The sequence below is a fragment of the Crocodylus porosus genome, unplaced genomic scaffold (genome assembly GCF_001723895.1).
Source record: "Crocodylus porosus isolate Cpor-Errol unplaced genomic scaffold, CroPor_comp1, whole genome shotgun sequence".
Classification (NCBI taxonomy): Eukaryota; Metazoa; Chordata; order Crocodylia; family Crocodylidae; genus Crocodylus; species Crocodylus porosus.
Genome location: NW_017728947.1, coordinates 41,309,758 through 41,333,026, shown reverse-complemented (window position 1 = coordinate 41,333,026; position 23,269 = coordinate 41,309,758). Strand labels below are relative to the sequence as shown.

Sequence of the window (23,269 nt, the reverse complement as noted above, 5' to 3'; positions counted from 1 at the left end):
TTGATATAGCCAAAGCCACTTGACAAAGCCTAAATGTGCCAGCTTTCAAGGAATGTTACAACGCTGTCTGATTTCTCTGATATGTGCCTTTGGCTGGGGTTGAGTTTCTTGGGTATTTTGAGAACTATTTTGAACTTGATACTGTGTCCCTAAGGCTTCTGCTGCTCCTGGTTTTTAGTACTAAGTGTGGTTCAATAGATGTGATAGGGATGTTTCAAAGGCAGATGGATGTAAGAAGACACAGTGACAGGGTTGGGAGGAGGAGACCAAAAAGATGAGGGAAGGTGGTACCTGATATCCCCAACTGGATTGTAAGGCACAAGAAAAATCACACAGGCCATAAGTTGTTTGCTTGTTGTGTGTTCATTTGAGTGCTGCACCATGTATATGCATTGTTGGGGTGTCTTATTTAATGCAATAAGGGCTTCAAGCTAGTGATCTGAGCATCACTAGCTTGATGGATCTAGTGGGTATTTTATTATATTGTACAAGTTCCCTGGGTGATTTATTGTAGCAATAATGCGAAGGGTGCATTTTTCTTGGTAACATGGTAAAGTGTATATGCCCATGAGCTAATCTGTGTGCACATGTGCGTATATCTGACTTTAAAATTATCAGAAGAACATGCTTGATGTATTTATAGCTTTACAGTGAGCGTGGTGCCACACACACACACATACACACACACGCGCGCGCGCGAAAAGGACATGCGCCGAGGGGTCTGCGAATTACGGTAAACACACAGCCCACAGACTTCGTTTCTACAAGCTTAGTTCCTGCAGATGTCTCAAGCTAACCACCACCGAGTGGGTGGCAGCGACAGAGCAGTTTTGCTTCTCCTTGCGACGTGTGATTGGTTTAGTATGGTAACACAGAGGAGGTGCTAGGTTTGGCTCTTTTATTATGATAAATGCATGTTGCAAAAGGGGCTGCTCCCAGCCGAGCCAGTTTCCCTCTTGCAACTGACCAGCGCGATGCAGTCGGTCTCTGTGGGATTATTTTTCATATGGAGCGGCAGCCTGTAGACCAAAAAACTTCCTGCTCAAGGAGGAACATGCTGTAAGACAGTAAGTTTGTGCTGTATTTCCATGCGTTTGCTTGCCTCTCTCCCTCCAGTTACTCGGACAGCATTTCTGGGTTTCTGTCTCTGCAAATGTTTCTCTGCTTCTCAGTAGTTTGAGCAGCTCTGGCTGGCAGCTCTTGCAGAAACTATTTTAGGGGTTTTCCTAAGTCGGAACAAAGGCTACCGCCGTGCTGCTCACAAGCAGGTTGCGACTTGAGGAAGCACTGATGCTGCTTTCTTTCATTGTCTGTCTTGGGGAAGCACTGATGCGTCTTTGCTCCCCTGTTCGTCTTTGTGCCTCTGGCCGGCTTGCTGGAGCATTGAGAGAGGTTTGCTGAGGTTTGCTGATCCCTTGTTAAGACCATCATTTGTCTCCGCTTTGGCAAAGGAAAGTTGCAAGGCAAAGGAAAAGCTTTCTTTTCTTCCTCCCTCCCTTTCTTTTTTTTTACATGGTGCATTAAAAGTCACTTCCTGCTCAGAGGTGACAAATAGCCCAGGAAAATAAGCCAGCAGTGAAATGCCTTCTGCTTTTTCTTATTGACTGAAACAGAAGTTGGTTGCATAGGTTGCTTATTCCTCTTAAAGTACTGATGTAAAATTCCCTTGAGCAAACAAATGTTGGTGGGGGTGTGTGGGGATGTGTGTGGAGGGATCTGCACAGCGCTGTATTGTTTTAGGACTGTATAATATTCATTTAAAAAGTATGAGGAAAGCCGTTTTTGGTGATTGTTGACATGGATGTGCCCACATACTAAATATGCATGTAGTATTTGCACAGGTCGGCATTTTGATATGTGACTGCTCTGCGTAGGAGATCAGGGATATCCCTCAGTGTGCATCTATCAGCCTGGGAACTGAGGAGGGGATTCCTTTGTTTCTCACTGTCTCCATGCTTATCTCTAGTAACAGAAATGATGGCATGTTTGTATCTAGAGGAAACCTTAGAGTGAGAGACATGCTGTGAAATGTGGCATTATTTTCTAAAAAAACTCCCTACTTGCAGAATCTGAGTTGTTGTGTCATTAAAGCTACCCCTGGGGATGGCTTTTTAAAATTCATATCTACAGTTCTGTTTCTCCTTCTTCTTGCTATAAATCAGCAACTTTTTCCTGGCTTTAATCACTTACAAATTTACCCACGTTAAACTCCCCTTGGGGCAAGTAAGAGGAGATGCCTTCTCTGCCCAGTCAGGATGGTGGATGTCAGGAGTTGAGGGGGCATAGTCTTCATGGACAGGGCTGTTTTTATGATGTTGCTCTTAGATTTCATCCTACCCGCAGACACTCGAGCTGTTTCAGAGTATTACTTATGTGGGCAAAGGCAGCTGGGGCTCGCAGCGAGTTTTTGTGAGTTAATTCGTTCTCTGGAAAGCAGAGCTTCGTAAATTGGGGGAGATGCTCCTTCTAAAGCGATGGCCAGAAAAGGCATTAAGGATTAATGACACTTTCTCGCTTAAAGTATTTGCTCTGTAAATCTGCCAGTCACTACTTACTTTTCAGACTGAAAAAAAGTTTTTTTAGTTCCCTCCAGTTTTCTCCTCGCAGAGCCTGTTCGCCATTGAGAGAATAAACTGGATTCAGACTTCATCATCATCTTTATCAACAGAGCCAGCCCAGCTCCATCTGTAGAATCCTTATTATAGACAATGCTGGCAATTTGACATCTGCAGGAGCACAGTAAGGGTGTCTCTGGTATTTTACATAGAAAACCAAGGCATAGTGCCTGTCCCTCAATCTGAGCAGGTCACAAGAGAAGACTCCAGAGGACAGAACAGCAACCAAAATGGGTAGATGGAAGGAGAAAGGGATATTTATAAGCTGTCTGAGTGTAGCTTGGGTGGTATATGATGGTGATGTCTCAATTGTCAGCAGTTTGGGGCAGGGACTCTCTTCAGTTATACAACACCATAAATTGATGGAGAGTAGGATGGAGAGAGCAGAGAGATCAGAGAAGAGCTTTGGTGAGTCTTCCACATGACATAATGGGTTTGCAATGGATACATTAGAAGGTGGAGTACCAACCTGGTAGCTCTTGGGGTGCAGGGGAGAGTGATGTAGGTAGAATTACTTTCATCATTGGCATTTTGGATATGTTTGGTGGAAACCAGATGGATGTTGGGGAAACTATAGTGAGGGACAGTGCAGCAAGAGGATAGGGCAGGTAGCTTTGGCCTTAGGAACAGAAAGGAAGAGATGGATGTAAGAAATGCCATAAACTAAAGGAAGAAGTGGGATACAGCAGAGGCTGGGGATTTAGAGATGAGGAAAGAGAGGAGTGGCACTTGAGTACCTGGGACATAAGGATCAATCATTGAATGGGATTGTTTTGTATGATGTGTATATATAGAAGTCACTGGTTGTGTTTGTCTCAAGTCAGGCAGAAGGCAATTCAGGGTGGCATCTTATAACTGGTTCATAGCACGTGAGAGTTGTCTGTTGTCTGTGAAAGCTTATGCATCAACCGTTTAGTTTCTACAGGGGTACCCTGCCCTGCCTTCTGCCTAGTATGATGCCTGAGGAAGAGATTACAAGAAAGTCAGTAGTAGAAAAAATCCAGTTGGGTTTACAGCTGTATGTAAGTGTTCACGTGGTCCCAGTGAGCATATTATCTGAGCACTTCACCAATATCAATTAACCCTTCTAGCTTGCTCTGTTTCTGGCATGTCAGTTAAGCCAGAAGTGATAAACTGTCTTTGCTGCTGCTGAGAGGAGTTTCCGATCAAGTTCAGCTAGCTCAATTGAGTCGCATCAGTTGAAAAAAACATTGCTTCAAAAGTCTAGATGAGGCCTCTCTTGCTCTCATTTCCCTCTGTTCTGAAGCAGCCTTGCACCTTGTAGACAGTTGCCTTTTTTTCACCATGAAAAATGAGATTCTTGCTTTTGGGTATTACAACAATAACAGGAGCTCTCATGTAGGCAAGCCTCCAAGTAGTGAGATGTGCCCAAACCTAGAAGTTGGTTGGGCAGTTGTGGTTAAAGCACACCAGTTTCTACAGCCAACATGTACATAAGGGAGCACATGTAGCAAGGTGTCAGGTGCAGCCTCCTTTGACCAGCCCTAGCCTGAATGCCCCATACTATGTCAACTGAATGACAGTTGCCTGGAGGCAACCTGTGGTGTGAGTCCAGAGCCAGCCTTGAACTTACATCTCTGCAGCTGTACTGACTCCTTAACTGCTCTGCCACCCCCAGCCTGCCAAGTAGGGAGTGGGGAAAGGGGAGGGGAAGGCATCTTATTAGTTATTAGTATCTGTATCACCTCTAGCTATAGAAAGCAGGCCTACACAAATGGGGAGAGGAATGTGAGGAGAAACCCAATACCTTGTTTACAGCAGTGCTACCTCCAATGAAGCTGTATGATGAGAAATTATAGCATGCACAAGAGGAAAAACTATTTTTAAGTTGATTCTGATTAATATACAGGAGGTGGTTCATGAAGTAGGTCTCGCTGAGCTGGTAAGTCACAGAGACTGTGGTATAATTTTTTTTAATGTCCACGTGCGAGGAAACGTACACAAAATATTAACATTACACTTTCAAGAGGGGGATTTCCCAAAAATGTGGAAGCTCGTCAGAACAGCATTAACGTCAAAAGAAATGACATTAACGTTCTTAGCACACAGCAGGAAAGCCACTTAAACCATAACAGAGTTTCAGAAGATGTAAAAATACTCTCTGCACGTGCTCAGAGTTGTACAGTTGAGCTCATGCAAACTCACTGACTCCTGACACCCTCCCTGCTGCAGAACTCAAGGGGTCTCCCTGTAATCGGGAAGAGGCAAATCTGAAACTTCCAAACATACCCTGGCTTTTCGTTCTCTCATTACTGGGCTGGGGTATGGCCTCACAGCCCCTTGGGGATTTCTCCTCTGGGTTGGTTACTTTTCAAAGTTGAGAGGGAGAAGAGAAGATTTATGCTATTTGATCTCAAGTGACACTTGTCCGTTTTGCTTGGAGTTCCATTGCAAAGATGCATAATTGGTTGGAAGGGAAGGAGATCATCTGGTCCAAGGAGTTTCTCCAGAGGTTTGTCTCTAGAAAGATTCAGGGCATGGATCTTTGGAAATGTGATAGAGGAAACCCAGCCAAATACCTTCACTGGCCAAACCCAATGTAGACAAAAGCAGTAGGTCTTTATTTAAAGCTGATCAAAAGCAAAATGTCTCTCTGTTGAATTCTCTATTACATCAGTCGCTTAATGTATCTTTTGGTTGTGCTGTGTGCAGATCATTATGCACTCCAGCAGAAGTCAGTGGGGGCAGTAAGGTGCAAATATGAAGTCTCATTTCCTGAACATTCAAAATATTAAGTACAGTAGAAACAGTGCTCAGGAAGTATTTGTCATGACCACACCCACACCCTGACCCCAGTTGTATTGTGGGATCTATTTCTTTTCCTGAAATGGGGAACTATGAACTCTTTGAGGCATTAACTGGTTCTTGCTATGTGTTTTGAGAATGCCCAACACAATGGGGTCCAAATCTCGGAATAAATGCTACCACAATCCATATAATATATATGTAAAAAGTATCTCTCACTGCTAGAGGGAGGATACCAAAATATATGGACCAATGACCTAAAATATTATAGTAAGAGGTAGGAATCTGGACCACTGGTCCAATTTGAAATGACAGCAGGCCAGTGGGACTACTGTGTAAATACAGTGATGCAAATCCCATGTTCCTGTGTTTTGCTATGATGTATTTAGATGTCAACCCTTTCCCTTGCATGGAAAAATGCACAGATACACAAAAATAACATTGGGATTTTTTATTTTCTGTTTTTGGCTTTGAGCCAACAGGAAAGGTCTGGCAACCTTGGCACCATGGGGCCATTATTTATAGAAAGCAGAACTTCTGTTTTCAAATTTTAAATATAGATACTTGAAAACAAATCTTTGGATAAAAATTGCAGACTTCCAAAAGCACAGAGACTTTCGCTAGAGCAGATTAAACGTGGGAGGTGACCAGCGATGCAAGATTCCATTTCACATAACTTTTAGCATTTCCTGTAAAATGTGTTTCTTCTTTGACTAGCTAGGATTCTCTGGCCCTTTAAAGAGTTAACTTTACTCACAGAGCTGAAAAATGCCTGCAAAGATTAAATACCAAGGGAAATTTTAGGCAGCAATATTCATCTAATATGACAAATGACAACAAGCAATCATTACCACAACAACTATTGTTATTGCACTGTTGTTGTTATTAATGTAATATCACATTATCCTTCTCTGGTGTATCCTATTTCCAAATCTTATATAAGTTTATGAAAATGAACTAGAGATGTCTCGCCACCCCTGCTATGGAGCCATTAGTGTTGTTATCCCCATTTTATAGATGGGGAAAGTGGGGCACAGCGATGTGAGGGGATTGGGGCACAGTGATGTGAGGGGATCCCTGACTCAGTCCTTATGCTAAACTCTCTACTCTGTTTTATAATGGAGATACATTTCTCACCCTATTGTCTGTATGACCAGTGACTATATTTGACTGAATGAATTGGTTACATATCCTTTTGATTCAGTTTCTCTAACCTGGGTTGCCTACTTATGTGATCAAATGTCCCTGCAACTTCTCCCTGGGGGAATGGAGTCAAGATTATTATTCCCCTTTTGCAGAAGAGAAGTTGAGTTAGAGAAGCAAATAGATTTAGCCAAGGCCACTGAGTGTGTCTGTAGCAGAGCGCACAGTTCATGCCAGTCTGAATGGTAGGCCTTCTGTTATCAAAAACTGGGAAAAGGGCAAGATTATCACAGCAAAGGCTGGTGAGAGATCACAGATGTGACAGGGTTCCAGATGCTCTTTGTGGTGACCTGTATATCCACAGAAAGCTTTTGTTTGGTTGGGAAAACAGCAAATCATTTCTTCCATAATGACCAATTTGTGTGGGGGAAGAGAGAGGTTTGGTTTGTGAATGTGTTGGACCACATTCAGAAGGCTGGGGGGAAATGAGATCTGTAGCTAAATCTGTTACTACATTAGGCTTGCTTGTTGTATGCCATGGAGTTTCTATCTGCACTTGTGGGATCCCCACACTGTTTCTCCCATCCTTCCCTGACGTAACCAACCCTAAATTTAAAACAACTGTTCTCTGGTCCTCATGTGTCTGTCATGGGGTAAGAGGTGGCAGAATGAATGTATACAGCTGTGCAAGTGCAGGAGTGTCAGCCTGTACTTGGCAGCTGGCCATTGCTGGATGGGGTGATCTCATGGAGTCAGAGCACAGTTCCCTTCACAGCTTCCTTCTGTGGCTTCCCATAGAGAAATCCCTCTTTTTATTAAGAACATAAGATACATTCAATTGTGTGACCTGGAGCTGCAGGAGGAAGGCCAGGCAGGAGCAACAGCCCAGCCTCGTGACTAAGGTGGGCAAAGCAGTCTGTAAGGTCATGCAGCCATGGCCCTGTATGTAATAACTAATCCCTGTTCATTGGGTAAAGTAAGAAGTATGAGCCCATGGCACCAATTGAAAAAAAACCTAACAAGAAAATCCACAAATCTTCAGGAAATTATACTGGTGACTCCATTAGCTGCCTCTGTTCACTGACTGAGTGCATGCTCAACTCAGCACTGTCGAGAGTGCTAGAGGTGCCATATTAGATGCACAGTATAGATCTCCAACACTAGTTTTGGTCATTAAAAGATCCCTTTGTGCCTTTCTGGAAGACTATGGCAATGTGTTTAGATTCAGGAAATCCTACCAGGCATCCCTGGCCTCAGAAAGTCAGCTGGAAACAGCATTCTTCTTGGCTTGCATTCTTCCCTGCCACAGACTTCCTGTGCCACCATTAGCAAGTCAGTTAATCTCTTTGGATCTCACTTCTTCAGCTACAGTAGAAGAGGATAATCCCTGCGTCACAGAGCTGTTGTGAAATACATGTATCAAAGGCTCTGAAGTGTTCTGCTCCTTTGGTAACGGGGACCAAATAAGAACCATCCACAGACAGAAATTCTCAGGAAGGATTGCTAGACACTGTGAAGAGTTCTGTTCTAGTGCAAGTAGATCTAGCATACAAAGAGCTATGGGACCCTTGGGTATGAAAAGAACTATAGAAATGTAAACTATTTTTATTTAAAATAGAGCCAGTTCAGAAAGTCTTAAGTTTCTGTTAGGAAAATAATTTGTGTCCAGGTTCCTGGACTTAAAAGGCCCTGAATTCTCTTTGTTGACCATTTAGTTACATGCATAACACCAGAGGGGTGAAGGGTAAGGTAAGTAAGTACACATGCCAATGTGTTGCACCGCTCTGACTGAGCTTCTTATAGAGCAAAATAAAACTGCAGGCATGGTGTTGCCAATTCCTCATATTCTCATAGAGAAGTAAGGTTGATATTTGCTTTGCAAAAGGGATTTGTCATGTGAGTAAAGATATTTGTCTGGGATATTTGCACATTGGAACAAAAGTAACTACAGGAGAGGCTTAATAATATAGGGGACCCCAAACTTTGTTCTGCTAAGGACTGCACTGTGAATCTACTGGGAACTCAAGGGCTGTACTGAATAGGAATGAAGAACATGGAAAATCTGCTTATGGAGTACGAGATCCCTAGCCACTCAGGACTTTGTGATGGCAAGTGGGAATACAGTTAAGATCCTTTTGTTGTCAAAGGGCAGGTCATTAGCTTGTATGTTGGCAGTACAGGTCTTAGGACACACTTGTTTATGACTGACACACCACTGGGTACACAGGAGCTGGAACACAAACACACTCTCAACAGTTTTATGTAGCCTGCACTGTCTTAAAATACGCTTCTTCTAGTCTGCTGCACAAATCCTGGTCATTGCCCATCACAGCTTAGATTGGATTTGACAAGCCCATTCATCTTTGATCAGTTGTGTCCTAGCTGATATCAACGAATTTACCATTTAAATCTTGCAAATGAATAAGATGGATTGAAAGTAGATCTTATCCAGATACATTAATAAATCATTAGAGTCAAGCTGTTGCAACCAAATCAAATTACTACTCCAACCCACAGCACAAAACAAAACAAAACAAGTTGTGCTTCCCCCACTTTGCCATGAGTACCTAAGATCAAACTAAAGCTAGAAGAGAAGGATAGGTAGTGTGACTTAAGGGGTTGACGCTGGATCTGAATGAAACCACAGGAAAGGGAGCCAGGAAGCATCAACTGAAATATGACGCTTCTGTTTCCCCTAGGCTCTTTCAAACAGGAGATTCTGCCAGATGGGCATTTTCTTTCTTTTATGCTGATATTATCAGGCCTTGTTGTATTTGAAACCTGTGGGGTTTTCAGTTACAGTTACACAGCCGGGGTTATCTGAGGTATTTCTTGTAAGAGGTACCTGGCAACCTCTGCTTTCCCCACTGCTGCTCTTGATTTTGATGACTTGGCAGCACCACTGCAGACTTGACAACTTCTGTCTACTATGAACTGTACTCTGGGGCACTGCACTCTCACAGACAATGCATCAGCCTTGTCCCTACTCGCTGCCTGGCATTTGCAACCCATATGAAAAAGGACCGCTTTCAGGAGACAGGGACTGGAAGTCTAGTGTTGAAAAGGGACAGCCAATAGAGTGCATTTCCCTTCTTTCTCAATAAAGGCATTCCTTCAGAATGACAAGTTTAACTCTTCAGGTAGATTAGGAGGAGGTGGGGAGATCATAACTTAACTTTTCTGTTCAAATATGGGGATTATGTTCCAAGTCTCCCCTTTGCTTGGCTATATCACACATTAAAACTGAGGTTGGGGCTGGTAAAAGAAAACTGGAGCTGGAAATGAGGATTTGACCAGCCCCATCTCCTCCCCACTAAGAAAGAAGTGCTGTCATCACTCCTGCAGCCATATACAACTTATTCCTTTTGTGGGTTTGGCTTAGCAGGGCTTGTCTGCTAAGGATTTAGCCCTTTAGGTTAGGGACAGAAATTACACACAAACCAGTTTAAGTGATTGGAAACTGGTTCAACAAAAGTTCAGTGCACGTAACTCACTTTCAAAATGGCCAAAACCAGTGTAAGATAAATCTGAATGGATGTAGTATCAGACTTAAATGATTGTAGTTGAATCAGTTTATTGAACTTCTGTCCCAGATCCCTGTAAGTTAACTTACAGTACCCCAGCGTCCTAGGATGCTTTGCAACTCCCCCCCACCCATAGGTGGGCGGGTTAGCCTTGACCTAAGCTGTCTGCTCCAGCTGAGCAGACCCAGATGTCCAGCTCTAGCACCCTCCAGCTTCTGGCTTGAGCTACTGCAGATATGTGGCTGCATTTCCAGAATCAAAAATGAATGTCTGTTCACCTGCTTATTAGTTCAATCTGCACATCTTAGATTACCTGCAAAGATTGAATCAATTCAGCCTCATGCTTTTGATTGTCTGTGTCTGGACTTTAGCCCTAATGACAGGTTGCCTAGAATTAATTCCTTCCCTTTCCTTGGTCATTCCACCCCATGAATCCGTACCAGCAAAAAGTGCATGAATAAGCTAAAGTGTCCAAGAATCAGTTATCCCAAGTGCAGGCATTATAGACCAATAGGGCCTTGACATGACAGGGACGTCTAAATGCTACTGTAATACATTTAAAGCACTACTATTACTATTTAAGTAAATTTGCCCATTCCATGTAGGCTCCTTACAGCATAATAAGGATGTAATATTATAACAACTTTTTTCATATAGGGAGATACTACTGGAATAGTTATCAGATGCAGTGCCTTTTTTGTCTGTACAAGTTCCTTTCATTTATTCCCTTTTACCAATGAAAGCTGCTCTGAAAGGTACTTGAGTACTGAATAGCCATGCTGCGGATGCACATAATGAAATCCAAGAGAGGGGTGAGATTAAACGTCACACATTCCACACTAAGGCAGTTCAAAGAGCCTTGTTGATCTGTATGTAATTCTAAAGTTGACAGCTCATGGGGCACGTACACATGCTCTCATACACAGGCACACTTGCGTTTTCCCCTGGGTTAGCAGAGTACCTAAAAGCAAAATATCAAGTATCAGCTGCTGAGTGGGCAGTATTCTGGGCACAAACTGTGTGGGTACTGTTAAATTGGTTTTGTCAAGCACTAAATGGGGAAAAATAGCAATTTATGGTATCGCAGGTGAGTTTGAAGCAGGTGGGATCCCTCTCCCACTCAACTACATTGAATTAGACATGGCTGGTTTGTTTTATGATGGTATTGTTTTACTGTCCTAGCAAAGGGGATTTTTCCAAGAGCCACTTGCATGTATGGAGCTGATAGCAACTTTTTTCCTGTTCTGATTTGCTCCAAGATTCCTTCATCTCTCTCTCCTGCTTCTAGTAAATGGATGCACACAGAAAACTCAGGGCTCAGAGCATAGGGCATACATTGATTATCATCACTGAGGCTACGAAAAGCTTCCCTTGTCATCATGACAATTACTGTATAACTTACATGGTTTGGGGGAGATTTAGGCCTTTCTCTGAAGCACTGATTATATAACATAAGCATGAAAGGTAGTAAACAGCACGGTTGTCTGATTTGGAGTGGCACATAAGAAGTATCTTGATCTGAACAACTCAGACAACTTTTCCCTTACTAATTATTCAATATTAATATCAGTTGCATGAGGTAGGGAAAAAAATTATCTCTAGTGTAAAGGTGGGGGAAATAGAGGCATTGTGAGGCTAAATATCTTGCCTAAGGTGACATAAAAAGTCAGTAGCAGAGCTAGAAATAGAACCCAAGTGTTCTGTCTGCAAGCACCCTGCTTTATCCACCAAACACTTCTCTCCACTTAAAAATAGATGGCTGTCTCTGAAAGGACTGCTGGCCTCGGAAGGAAAGAGCTTATCTGGCTGTCATTCAGTACTGATCTGTGGGCCATGGCAGGGTTGGGTTGCACTGAGAAATGCTGCCCCTGCTCTGTGTACTGAGCACAGTCCAATTACAGGGTGACTAAATTCCTTTGAAATAGTTCTCTTCCATTTTCTTGTGAATTATTAAAACATACTCTCTCATCTTCCTGCCTGGTGCCCTCCTCACTCCCTGCCATCAGCATCACTTATATCAGAACTTCCCCTTTCCTGAACCCACCTTTATTCCCTCTCTTCCTCCACACTACTGCTTGCCCAAGCAGGGGGATTTTGAATCTCACATTTCTAGCATCAGTCTGTTGCCATAGAAACCATGAAGGTATCAGAAAGATGTGATGGTGATTTCACTGGCTGGGGACAGGGTACAAAGTAGTTGGAGTGTGTGTGTGCCGGGCGAGAAAGGTTCCAGTTTTCAGATGTTAATTGTCATCCATTACCATCACAATGCCTTCTGTAAAGCATCTGGCCAAGTGTACTTCTGCATGTGTGTGTATTTTCTGCCTAAAGAGCTGCTAAGGAGTGATAGCCTTTCAAACTGTAATTGGGAGTAATGAGTGGTAGTTAATACTGTTGAGTTGTTTAGGGAAAAGTTAAAGAAAAAAAAAAAGCATTCCTATGCTGCAGGTGATAAGAAACTGGTATGCCAGGGAATGAACACAGCTAGGAGCTGAAAGCTGATGCCCATCAGTCTTTCACACTACAGGGCCAATATGTGGGTATAGACAATATCACATTTCATATATTAACATCTTGCACTTTCATTACTTCCTTGCTCCCTCTAATATGTTTATCGTCATAGTACCTACCCATTAGTATGTTGAAGCCGTGATTTGGGGGATTGCTTCAGTTAACAATTGTCTGGGAATCCAGGAGGCTTCTCCCAGTCCTGTTTCCTATGTTAATATCTACAGTTAGCAAAGGGCTTCAATTAAAATGCCCATTTCCAAATATCACCTGAATTTTGGCAAAGTTTGGGTATGAATTACAACTTGCTGCTCTGCTCTGAAAAAGGCATGATGGGGAGCTGAGTGACAGCTACCCTGACATGAGTTTGAAATGGGTATGTTGTTCTTGGGCATAGAGGACTAAGTTACTTTTTCCATATAATATAACTTTGAAGGTCTGATATCCCAGGAGATCTCTTTATATTCTAGGGCTATAAAGAGAAGTCTTAGTCCATTGCAAAAGGTGAGGGGGATGCCCAGCTCACCTTGGCATAGCAAGATTTGAAGGTAAGATTACCACAGAAGTTTTGGGATTTGAGGTCTATGGCTGATGGGGGGCCTGGGTGTTCATAGTTGGTGCTGTAGTAGGATTTTGGTTAAACCAAAGAGCATGTTTTTCTGTTAAAAATATCGTATTCCCCCCCCCAACCCTTTTCTTTTCTTCTTCTTCTGTACAAAAAAGAACACAGATCTGGGTGGATGTTGGGAAAATATTAGTCACAATTTGCTAATTATGAAATGAGAAGTCTTAGCAAATGTTAAAAGATAAGAAAATAATATCAGTTTGATTAAAAAACTGAACTCCCCTCAAAATGCCTTAATACAATGGCAGTAGGGCACTTTAAATCGGCTAGTTTCATTGTTGGTGTCATGACCCCAAAGGTGACGAAAAAAATATTTTTAAGTAAAGATGTTTGTAGCTCTTTTAAGTTATGAAAATGAAACTATTCATAACCAATAGTTGTACTGACAACAGCTATATCATTTGCCAGAGATGTAGTACAGCTAATTTGCTATAAGAATGCATTGGTTATTCTCTGTAAAATGTAACATTATTAAAATGTATATATCAAGACTATGTGTGCAGATTAAGACTGTATATGGCTCAATGAACTGAAATTTCTGTGCTAATGCATTATTTATTACAATTTCTGTTAAATATTGAAACACAGTAACAGGACTTCTGAAAGCAGGAGATAAGGGATCTAGGTTCGTGAAAGCAAATTGTGGATTGTTTGGGGGTCAAAGGAGGTTTAAAGCTAGCAATTGAAACAGGGGTTGAGTCACCCCCTTTTTTACAATAAGTAAATAAAACACTACCGCTACAATGGTGCAATTAATGTGCTGTTCAGGACCATTGTAAAATAAAGAAATTTTCTTTAAAGGAACTTTCCCACTAGTATTTCCTTACTGAACCTGACTCAGGACCCTCAATTGAGATAGGAGAGCAGATTTTTAGTGCTGAAAGGAATTTGCTTTTTGACTCTGTCCTGAGTCTAAGGCCTTCTTAAGTTGTTAGCCTGGAAGAAGGATTCTCCCCTCCTCCTCGGTGTTACCCAATAGAAATCCACTGCTCCCAGACTGTACCCCGGATACACCAGGCTGGAGTATGTGGGGCCATTTAGTGGTCTTTTAAAAAAAACCCAAAAAACGCATGAAAATGAATATTCTTACAACTTCCCCATTAAGCTTTCTCCTCCTTCCCCTCCCTTAATGCCTTGGGGAATGTTTTGTAACATTTTAGGGACACCCAAATCATCCGAGTACCAGTCAGAGTATCTGGAGAGAAGTCTTCATGCATTTTGGAGTGAGGGAAGCTTATATCCCACCGCTGCCTCTCCATATCCTTTGTTAGCAGCTATTGAGAAGTTTACAGCCTATCTTTGAGTTTCCAGTCCAAGCCTGGTGGAACAAGTAAGGCAGTTATCTGTATGCTGTTTGGCATGGCAGTCCAATTAATTATTAAGGCGACAAGCTGGATTCTGGTGCTGCTTTAAAACTGGAAATGCAGTTGTTTTGAGTCATCAGAGCTACAATAGTTCTGCACTGATGGATTGCTGCAGTCAGCTCAGTGCTAAGAGCTACCATATTACTAGAGAGAGAATGGAAAGCAAATGCAAAACATGTTTAAAAAGTGGAGCCACTGAACCAGTAGATTGCACCTTGTATACTATATATAGCAACTGAAACGTTCATCGGTAACCAGTCAGGCACCTTCTGAGAAAAGCAAATGTGTGTAGGATACCACCTACCAGGTATATGTGGTTGTATGGCTTAGCATGTGCACATGCAGTAAAATGTGTCTAAGGCATGGGAGTGCACGTACAGTCTGTCTCAGTGTGTATCCACATCACAGCACAATTAGGATGTGCACAGTGTGCCTCAACCAAGTCAAATGTCTGATAGACATGTATGATGCGATAGAAGTGCAGCCTATGACAGCACATACAATGTAGGACAGCATGTTTAACATGTGGTAGAGCACATGGCAAAACTTATACAGGATGCAACAATTGTGTTTATTCTCCAAGAGAAGACTTCTGTCTTTGGAACATTTGTTGCAGGTGGCTATTATGGTGTAGGTGCTGGGTGTAATTATAGCTCAGATTTAAGGAAACTAATTGAGGTTTTTTTTCTCATACTGGGAATTAAATGCTCTCTGAAAAGAAACAAATTGCTCAGCTTGAGATCTTTTTTTTTCATACCAAGTGAATGAGCTGAAGAAAAGTTCCTGGTCATCCCTCAGATCACTGGGACAAAATCCCTGAACCAAGATGCATCCTGCAGCTGTTACAGTAAGGCAAACAGCCTTGAGTGTCATGGCTTGGGGCTTTCATTGTGCAGTTACATTTAGCCCACCAATACTGAGGGCTGCACCTCCAAGCTCTAAGCCTTTTCTTTCCAGAGAAAACAGAAGAGACTCCCTATACACTGGATCTCAGCAATTTTTGTTTTTACAGTAAGCCCTCAGAATAATCTTGGGGTTTGTTTACTGCGTGAGGGAATATTCTCCAATGTTTTTAAACACTGAATGTATCATTTAAAACCCTGTCACAGTTTATTACTGATATCACCGAGAGATGTAAAGATAGGATGTTCTAGTGTTCTAATCGGCGCCCACCACAGACCCTGTTTGGGCTCTGTCTTGTGCCCCTCCCTATCCTATTCCTCCAGCTGCTAGCATTTTCTTTGCCCTAAGTATTTCCAGAGAGAAGCTCTGCAAGGAACTACTTGCATGTGCTGTCAACCCAGAAGAGGACTTTCTCCCAATGCCAGGACATGCTACTGGTAGGGGTGGAGTGGGATCTCACAATGACTGTTGCAACAAGGATGTGAGCCTTGTTGCAGCACTATCTCCATGCAAACTCCCCCTGCTTGCTCTTCTAAAGGAGTGGGGGAGGCATTGGTTTGCTAATAATAACGATGCCTTCATTTTCTCTGCTGCTGTCTTTCCTTAGGGGAGACGTGCAGAAAATTATAAAGTGATGACGTGAAAATGTAACTCTTCTGCATAGTCTAATAGCACAAGAAATACAATGTAGGGAGTGAGAGGGGCATAAGAAAAATGGGTAGAGGAAAATATTCATGAGAGCACGATCAGGGTGAAGGGAGGAGGAAGATGCATACAATGAGACTGCAAGCAGTCTGAGAGTACTGGGTGCAATATGCATCATAGCTAGGAAGTATTGTGGAAGGTATGAGACTGATGGGACACCTCTTAGGGATACGAGGAGAGCAAAGTTGGCTTAAAAGTAGTTGGATTTTATTTTTCTGAAGTTGCATGTAGAGACAGCCGTGTCTAGTTAACACACAACTTCTGCTTATCCGGCATTGCTGCGGAAGCCCTCTTGGTTATCTTGTGAGCTGCAGTGAGTTTACTTCTATCGCATTAAGTTACAAACTGTCTTTTGGTTGAGAGAGTCAGTCTGCAGAATGGAGGTGTTGGAATCCCTGCCTCTTAGCATTTAACCAGCAATTCCTGTCTTGGTCTAGCGAGAAGACCCTAATTCTTGTGTCTCTGAGTGTTGCACACTGGAATACAGGAGGGAAAGAATCTCTGGCAAGAAACATTGTGCTAGGACACGTTGCGTCATCCCTCTGTGTAAAGGTCTGTTGTCCTTATAGAAGAAGAATCTCATTTTTCTTGCTCATGACTCGATTTGAATTGCAGATGGGTCCTGTATGGCCAGTGCAAGTCTGAACTGGATTGGTATATCACCTGGTATGACTGTAATGTTTGTGAGTTAATTATTTTTACTGCCTGAAGGTTTGGTCCCATTCAAGTTGGATCTGGTTTCATTTCCTCTGGTGACCTCTGAGGCATCTTTACCTGCAAAGACTGTGGAGAAAGGACAAAGGGGAGAGCCCTTACTGTTCCAATGTAGGGAAGGGGTGACAATGTTACCTGATCATGTTTCCCCAGTAATGGCTGTCATGGTACTATTTTTTTAAAGATGCAAGACATTCTGTGTTATACATCACCATGTGCTGCAATTGGCACAAAGGTTGCATCAGTTGGGATAGAAGATAATAACCTGCTATGACTGGTTGAAAGCAGAGAGACAAAAATAGATTAAGACACAAGAAATCTACTCTGATTTCTCAGTTCTTTTTGCTGCAACAGCTATTTAAATTGCCAGAGAGAAATGAGAAATCTAGGTTGGGGTGGCTAAGTTCTAATAGGTGTGTTGTTCTGGGAATTGTAGTATCTCTCCTCATGTGGCTACCGCATGGGGATTGCTAGTCTGATAAAGATTTAAAGGACTACTATTAGATTAGAAAACTCTGGGGTGATGCTCTGTTCTACCACAGATTTTCCATGTGACTTTGGAAAAGTTGCTAACTGCCACCTCCGTAGAGGTGTCTATTGACTTAACTCTGATTTGAAATCAATGGGTGCTAAGCACTTAAATAAGGGTTAGATGCCTAGCTTCGTGGAGCTGGCCCTCAGCTTCTCTTACCTCCAATGCCTGTCTCTAAAGTGGTACCCTACTTTTCATAGATTCATAGAAGTAGGGTCAGAAGGGACCTTGCAGATCTTCTAGTCCAACTCCCTGCCCTGGGCAGGAGAGAAAACTGGGCTCAAATGACCCAAGCTAGGTAATTGTCAAGCCTCCTCTTAAAGACCCCCAAGGTAGGAGCCAGCACCACTTCCCTTGGAAGTTGGTTCCAGATCCTAGCCACCCTGACTGTGAAGTAGTGCCTTCTAATGTCTGGTCTGGACCTACTGTCTAAAAACTTGCGGCTGTTTTTCCTTGTTACTCTGGGAGGCGCTCGGGGGAACAAGGTCTCTCCCATTCCCCGCTGGTCCCCCCTAGTAAATTTATAGATGGCCACCAGGCCCCCCCTCAGCCTTCTCTTGCGAAGGATGAACAGGTTAAGTTCCCGTAGCCTCTTCTCATAGGGTCTGCCCTGCTGTTCCCAGATCATGCGGGTGGCCCTCCTCTGGACTCTCTCGATGTTGTGCACATCCCTCCTGAAGTGCGGCACCCAGAACTGGGCACAGTACTCCAGCTGCGGCCTGACCAGCGTTGCATAGAAGGGGAGGATTACCTCCTTGGACCTGCTTGTGATGCATCTGTAGATGCATGACAAGGTGCGGTTAGCCCTACTGACCGTGTCTTCACATTGGCGGCCCATGTTCATTTTGGAATCTATAATGACTCCAAGATCTCTTTCTGTTACCATGCTTTTGAGAAGAGAGTTCATCAGCCTATAGGTATGCTGCTGGTTCTTACTGCCCAAGTGCAACACCCTATTCCCATCCTATTCTCATTTGCCCACCCCTGTAACCTGTCCAGGTCCAGCTGTATCCTGTCCCTCTCTTCCAGTGTGCCCTCCTCACCCCAAATCTTGGTGTCATAGCGAATTTAAACAAGGTGCTTTTCACCCCCTTGTTCAAGCTGCTAATAAAGAAATTGAACAGTGCAGGCCCAAGCCCTGGGGGACTCCACTGCTCACATCCCTCCAGGTCGAATACGACCCGGGCACCACCACTCTGAGTGTGGCCCCTCAGCCGATTTGCTATCCATCTACTTCTCAGGGTTGCTATCAGGATAATCACAGGAAAGACTGAGAAGTGCTCAGTACTTCAGTAGCAGGGGCTAGATAAGTACACAATGTAATCGCAGTGCTTTAGTCTAACATGATTTTAACAGGATTACAGAGAAGATGATTTCCCCTGTCCTGATAACAGCCTTGTTGTTCTTAAAACAGATCAGACATTGATCCACACCCAACTCCCTCGCTTTCTTTGCCCAGCCCACACTCTGAAGCCTGAGGTCTTTCTCAGAGTCCGTGGCCATAGTGGCCTTCATGTGTACAGCAACTTGCCCCTGAGCTTGACAGTTCCCAAGCTTGCTGTGTGTCAGAGCAGGCACAGCCAAAGCCTGGGAAAGATAGCAGAAGAGCTGGACAAATGAATGACTCTTAGGCCTTACAAAACAAGGCAGCAAGAGAAGTGCCACAGCCATTAGTCCTCATTCGGAGAGCCAAGTACAGAGCAGCTGCCACGTCCTTGCGTGAGACTCTACCTTGCGCTGCCCAGCGTTAGAGTTCTGAACTCTCTGCCGTCCTCCATCCCTCAGCTCTCCATTTGGGGGTTAATGACGCCCAGCAGCTTTCTTTTTACAAGGAACGTAGGCAGCTGACTTACAGAAAGATGAGACCGAACTACCAGAGAGAACTAAAACCTAGGAGAGAGTTATTAGTGCTTCTTAAGATGGGTCATGATAAGAATAAATTGCCACAAGCCACTCGTTCTGAAATGTCAACATGTTTGTGCCACTTTTGCCCGTCTTGACTATTTTTTATCTAGATCTCTAGCTATTGCCAGAGCAACCAGGTACCAGAAGTTTGCTGTTCTACAACACCTGAAGTAAATCAAAGGAAGTGGCCCTCTCTAGCAATGTGAGAGGAAAGTTCAGACACGATGGCTCGTTCAGCCCTTAGCTCCTCTGTGGAGGTGTAACTGGGCAGTTCTGTAACTGGGCTGCCAGCAATGGCAGTCAAGTCACTGGCACAATGGCTGCTATTTGGTTCCCCCCACCCCTCAAAATCATTGCCCATGTCTAGTGCCCTATTGCCCACCCCCTTGGTTGCTGTGCTGCTGAAAGACTACTGCCCCTGTGCTGTGACTGTCAACAAGAGGGTTTATTTGTGTTCTTGCTCCATAGGAATCAGACCAAACTGGGCAAACGTATTTCACACAGGCCACAGTCATCTCATGGTAATGACCCTGGGTGACTGCTAAAATAAGCTAGTTCTAAACTGACAATCCATGAGGTAAAGATTTCATATTCCATTTCCCAGAATCAGATAATCCCCCAGTTTAAAATGATAATGAAGCCAATTTACCTACCAATAATGGCATGTTATTATTATCCCTCAGGGAAATAAAAGGAACAATGTCTGTGCTTGCCTGTGAGGTATTTGCTGGCAGAATTCAATGCTGGCTCTTTGTGCAAGAGAGAAGTGGCTTTACCTTTAGCTACCTCATTTATTTCTTTTCTGTGTTAGGAAAGTCTTACCATCATATTGAGAGTCTTCCTATGAGCTGAGTAAAGATCTGCAGCATAAAGGACAAAGGCAAATAGAAGCAAAAGGCTTATATGGTCTTGGGAGACACATGGATCTAAAGGATTGACTAGGAATTGGGACAGCCTCATAGTTTCAATATCTGTTTTACATCTGACTGGCTATGTGACCATATTACATATGGCTTACGTAGCTGTGCCTCGGTTTCCATACCTGTAGAAATGAAGGTATTAGTACTTACCTCCCAGATGCAGTATGAGGATTGATTAGTTACTAATAGCAATATGCATTATAAATGCTCGGTATTATTTAAAGACTATGTGGGCGTGTCTACACAAGAAGTTTACTGCAAAGCTCCCTAAATAGCTGCAGTAAATTTCTCCATGTCTACACGCGTGCCCCTATTAGGGCACATGAAACTAGTACATTCCAGAGAAGGCTAGTACTTGCAAGTGAAAGTACTAGCCTGCTCTGGAGTTTTTTCCTGTGTAGCAGCACATGTGTAGATGCTGACTGGCTGGCTGGGGCATGAGAGTGCTTCAGTGTGGGAGCTGCCTGCCAGCTAGGTCCCGACTGAAGCACCCCCAATGCCTCAGCAAGCCCCTCCACAGCACATTGAGCCTGGGTTAATTCATGCAGATTAATTGCACATGTAGACGTGCCCAGTAAGAACTTACTGAAGTTACTCATTTAAAGACTATGTAAGAACTTATGTGTGGTCACTGAAGTGAGCAATACAGGCGACCTAAAACCAGAGCTTGATGGAATAAAAATAGCCCTTTGGCCAGTGTGGATGTCTCAGGTAGCAGAAATGAGTGTCTTGCAGATAAGTGGTGTTTACTGGTCTGCTTCCAGAGATCCTGCCTCAAGCCCATTTCACTTTGTCAATGCACAGTTGACGCTGTGGAGGTGTCTCTGTGGGGATCTTGCGGCACAACTAGAGACCAGTAATATTTGCAGCCTTCCCAATAAGAAAGTGCAAGACATGTGCTTTGGGAGATGCATTGGCTCAGTAGGAAGGGTGCTTTATTACTGACTTGGCTGAGCAGCTGAGACAAGAGGGCACCAAGGAAATGTTAGAGGATAAAAGGGACAAGTAATTGGCAGTTTCACTAGAAAGATCAAGCGTGAATGGGGACTTTCTCTCCTAGAATTGCTTTTTCCAGGTTATGTTTGAGGGGGTGATGAGTGTATTTGTGTTTATGATGGAAATCTGCCTTGCTGGTACTTGGCCTGTGTGTCTTTGGTGGATACAGCTGTAAATCTGATGCTTTTCCTCAGCACAAAATTCAGCCTCAAGCTTGGCCCACTGTGAATGCAGATTTGATTTCCCAAAGATTCTTGCATCTAAGCTTCATTCTCTGAATGGATTTGTCCCTTAAATTTTAGTGTTTTGCTCCTTCCTGAAACTCTCTTAGCTATTAGGCTGTGAGGAACAAATGGAGAGGGAGTGATAGGTATGGAGGTGGGGTGAGATTGAGCTATCTTTGGTATAGTATTATTGGGTCTCTGCACCAATAGGCGGTAGCTCTCAAACTGAATTAAGTGTGGAAGGAGAGACTGGGAAGAAAAGAAACTCTTGTTAAGCAATCATTCTTTTAATCTCATTTAGACACTACCAATGATTAGCTCATGTGGCATAGGACTACCCTGTCCAGGGTTATTGGTCTGTGCAGCCGTTTGAATGCTCTGAAATGGGATTAAGGCGAAACGGATGAGAATAAGGTGTTTTTATTTTAAAAGCACAAGCTACAACAGCACGTCTTCTGAATGTGGGTCAGCTATAATATAATCTATAACGCTTTTGATTTCTTTGGTAGTTTCTCCCTCAGAATGTTTTACAATCATGCGTGAATAACCCTTTCATCTAATTTCTGTGAAGTAGATATTATTCCCATGTCCAAATGTGGCCCCTGAGGCACAAAACTAGATCCTGGTCCAGGCCAGAGTGGTGTTTATCAGGGAAGGCGTGTGCAAAAAAAATTGGCCTTAGTTTTTTGTGTTCCATCTTGCTAGCCATGTGTTGTCCTGGCTTTTGGCCAACCTCCTGGCACAGATTAGGACAGCCTGGTAATAATGAAGTGGGCAAACATCCATTAGGGATTGTCCTGAGATGCATATAGTCACGTCCCAGAGGCAATTGATGGGACAGCAGATGGTAGTGAATTTTGGCCTCAGGTCAGTGTGAAACTGCTTCTTTTAGAGATAAAAGACTTCATATATCATTCTCAGTCCCCTGGGCCTTCCTATTTTACCTCTGCCCCATTCTCTGCCTGGCTTGTTACACACACAGGAGACACTGCAGTGATGCATATCCTCTAGAACTTAAACATCTGTTTAAAAACAAATCCTTCCTCTGAAGTCTGTCACCAGGATGAGGAATGTTGTAGGAGGCAGAGCCAGCATTATATTCCTGTGATATCTCCCTATGGGTGAGCTGATGTAAAGATATGCCTGGGATATTGCGTGAAGTGGCTCTCCTTAGACATGTGTCCTTAACCCTGGTAAAGCCCTGATGAGCCTCAAAGCTATGGTGTTCGGGACTTTTATATGTCTGGAGGCTGGGAAATGCTGCCACTGAGACTCAGTTCCTTCCTTTTGGCAGGATTTAGCAAGTCGCACATTTCTTTCATCCCTGTCACAGCACACATTGGAAGGGACAGATAATCTGTCCCTGCAGTTAAGTATATACCCAAAAGTCTTGGCTGAGGGGAGTTACAATCCTTCTGAAAGGCTGAGTATGTGTTATCCCAGGGCACTATAGAGGAATCTCTTCCTTCTCTGCTGTGCTCAGCCATATCTGAAGGGCAGCGGGGCCAGGAGCGGAAACCATCACTCTGGATTCCATTTGCTTTGGGGACCTCGAATCAGGCACTTAACATTAATTTAATAGCTGTTAATTGGGGAATCAGTGCCAATGGTTCTGGCAGCCAGCCCATCCACAATAAAACATCGCCTCATCCTTTGCTGTGGGAGGCAGCCTGGTCTGCTTACAGAACACAAATCCTTTAACAAAAGATTTCAGGGGGAGGATGGGTAAATATTCAGGATTCAGCCCCTGTAACATGAAAGTTGTCAGGCAGAGTCAACCCTCTTGGTTTGTTTTTCACTAGCCATCCATAGCCCTGAATTTTGA

General features: G+C 43.4%; 1 protein-coding gene across 2 annotated transcripts in view; it reads left to right on the top strand.

The window, feature by feature from the left end:
* Nucleotides 1-773: 773 nt before the first annotated feature.
* Nucleotides 774-23,269, top strand: part of TP53I11 (tumor protein p53 inducible protein 11) — a 54,436-nt gene continuing 31,940 nt past the window's right edge. The window contains exon 1 of one of the 2 annotated variants that reach the window (XM_019551268.1): nucleotides 774-1,067. The gene's annotated coding sequence lies outside the window, so the exon portion shown is untranslated. The remainder of the gene's footprint in view (nucleotides 1,068-23,269) is intronic. The other variant, XM_019551267.1, reaches the window with a different exon arrangement.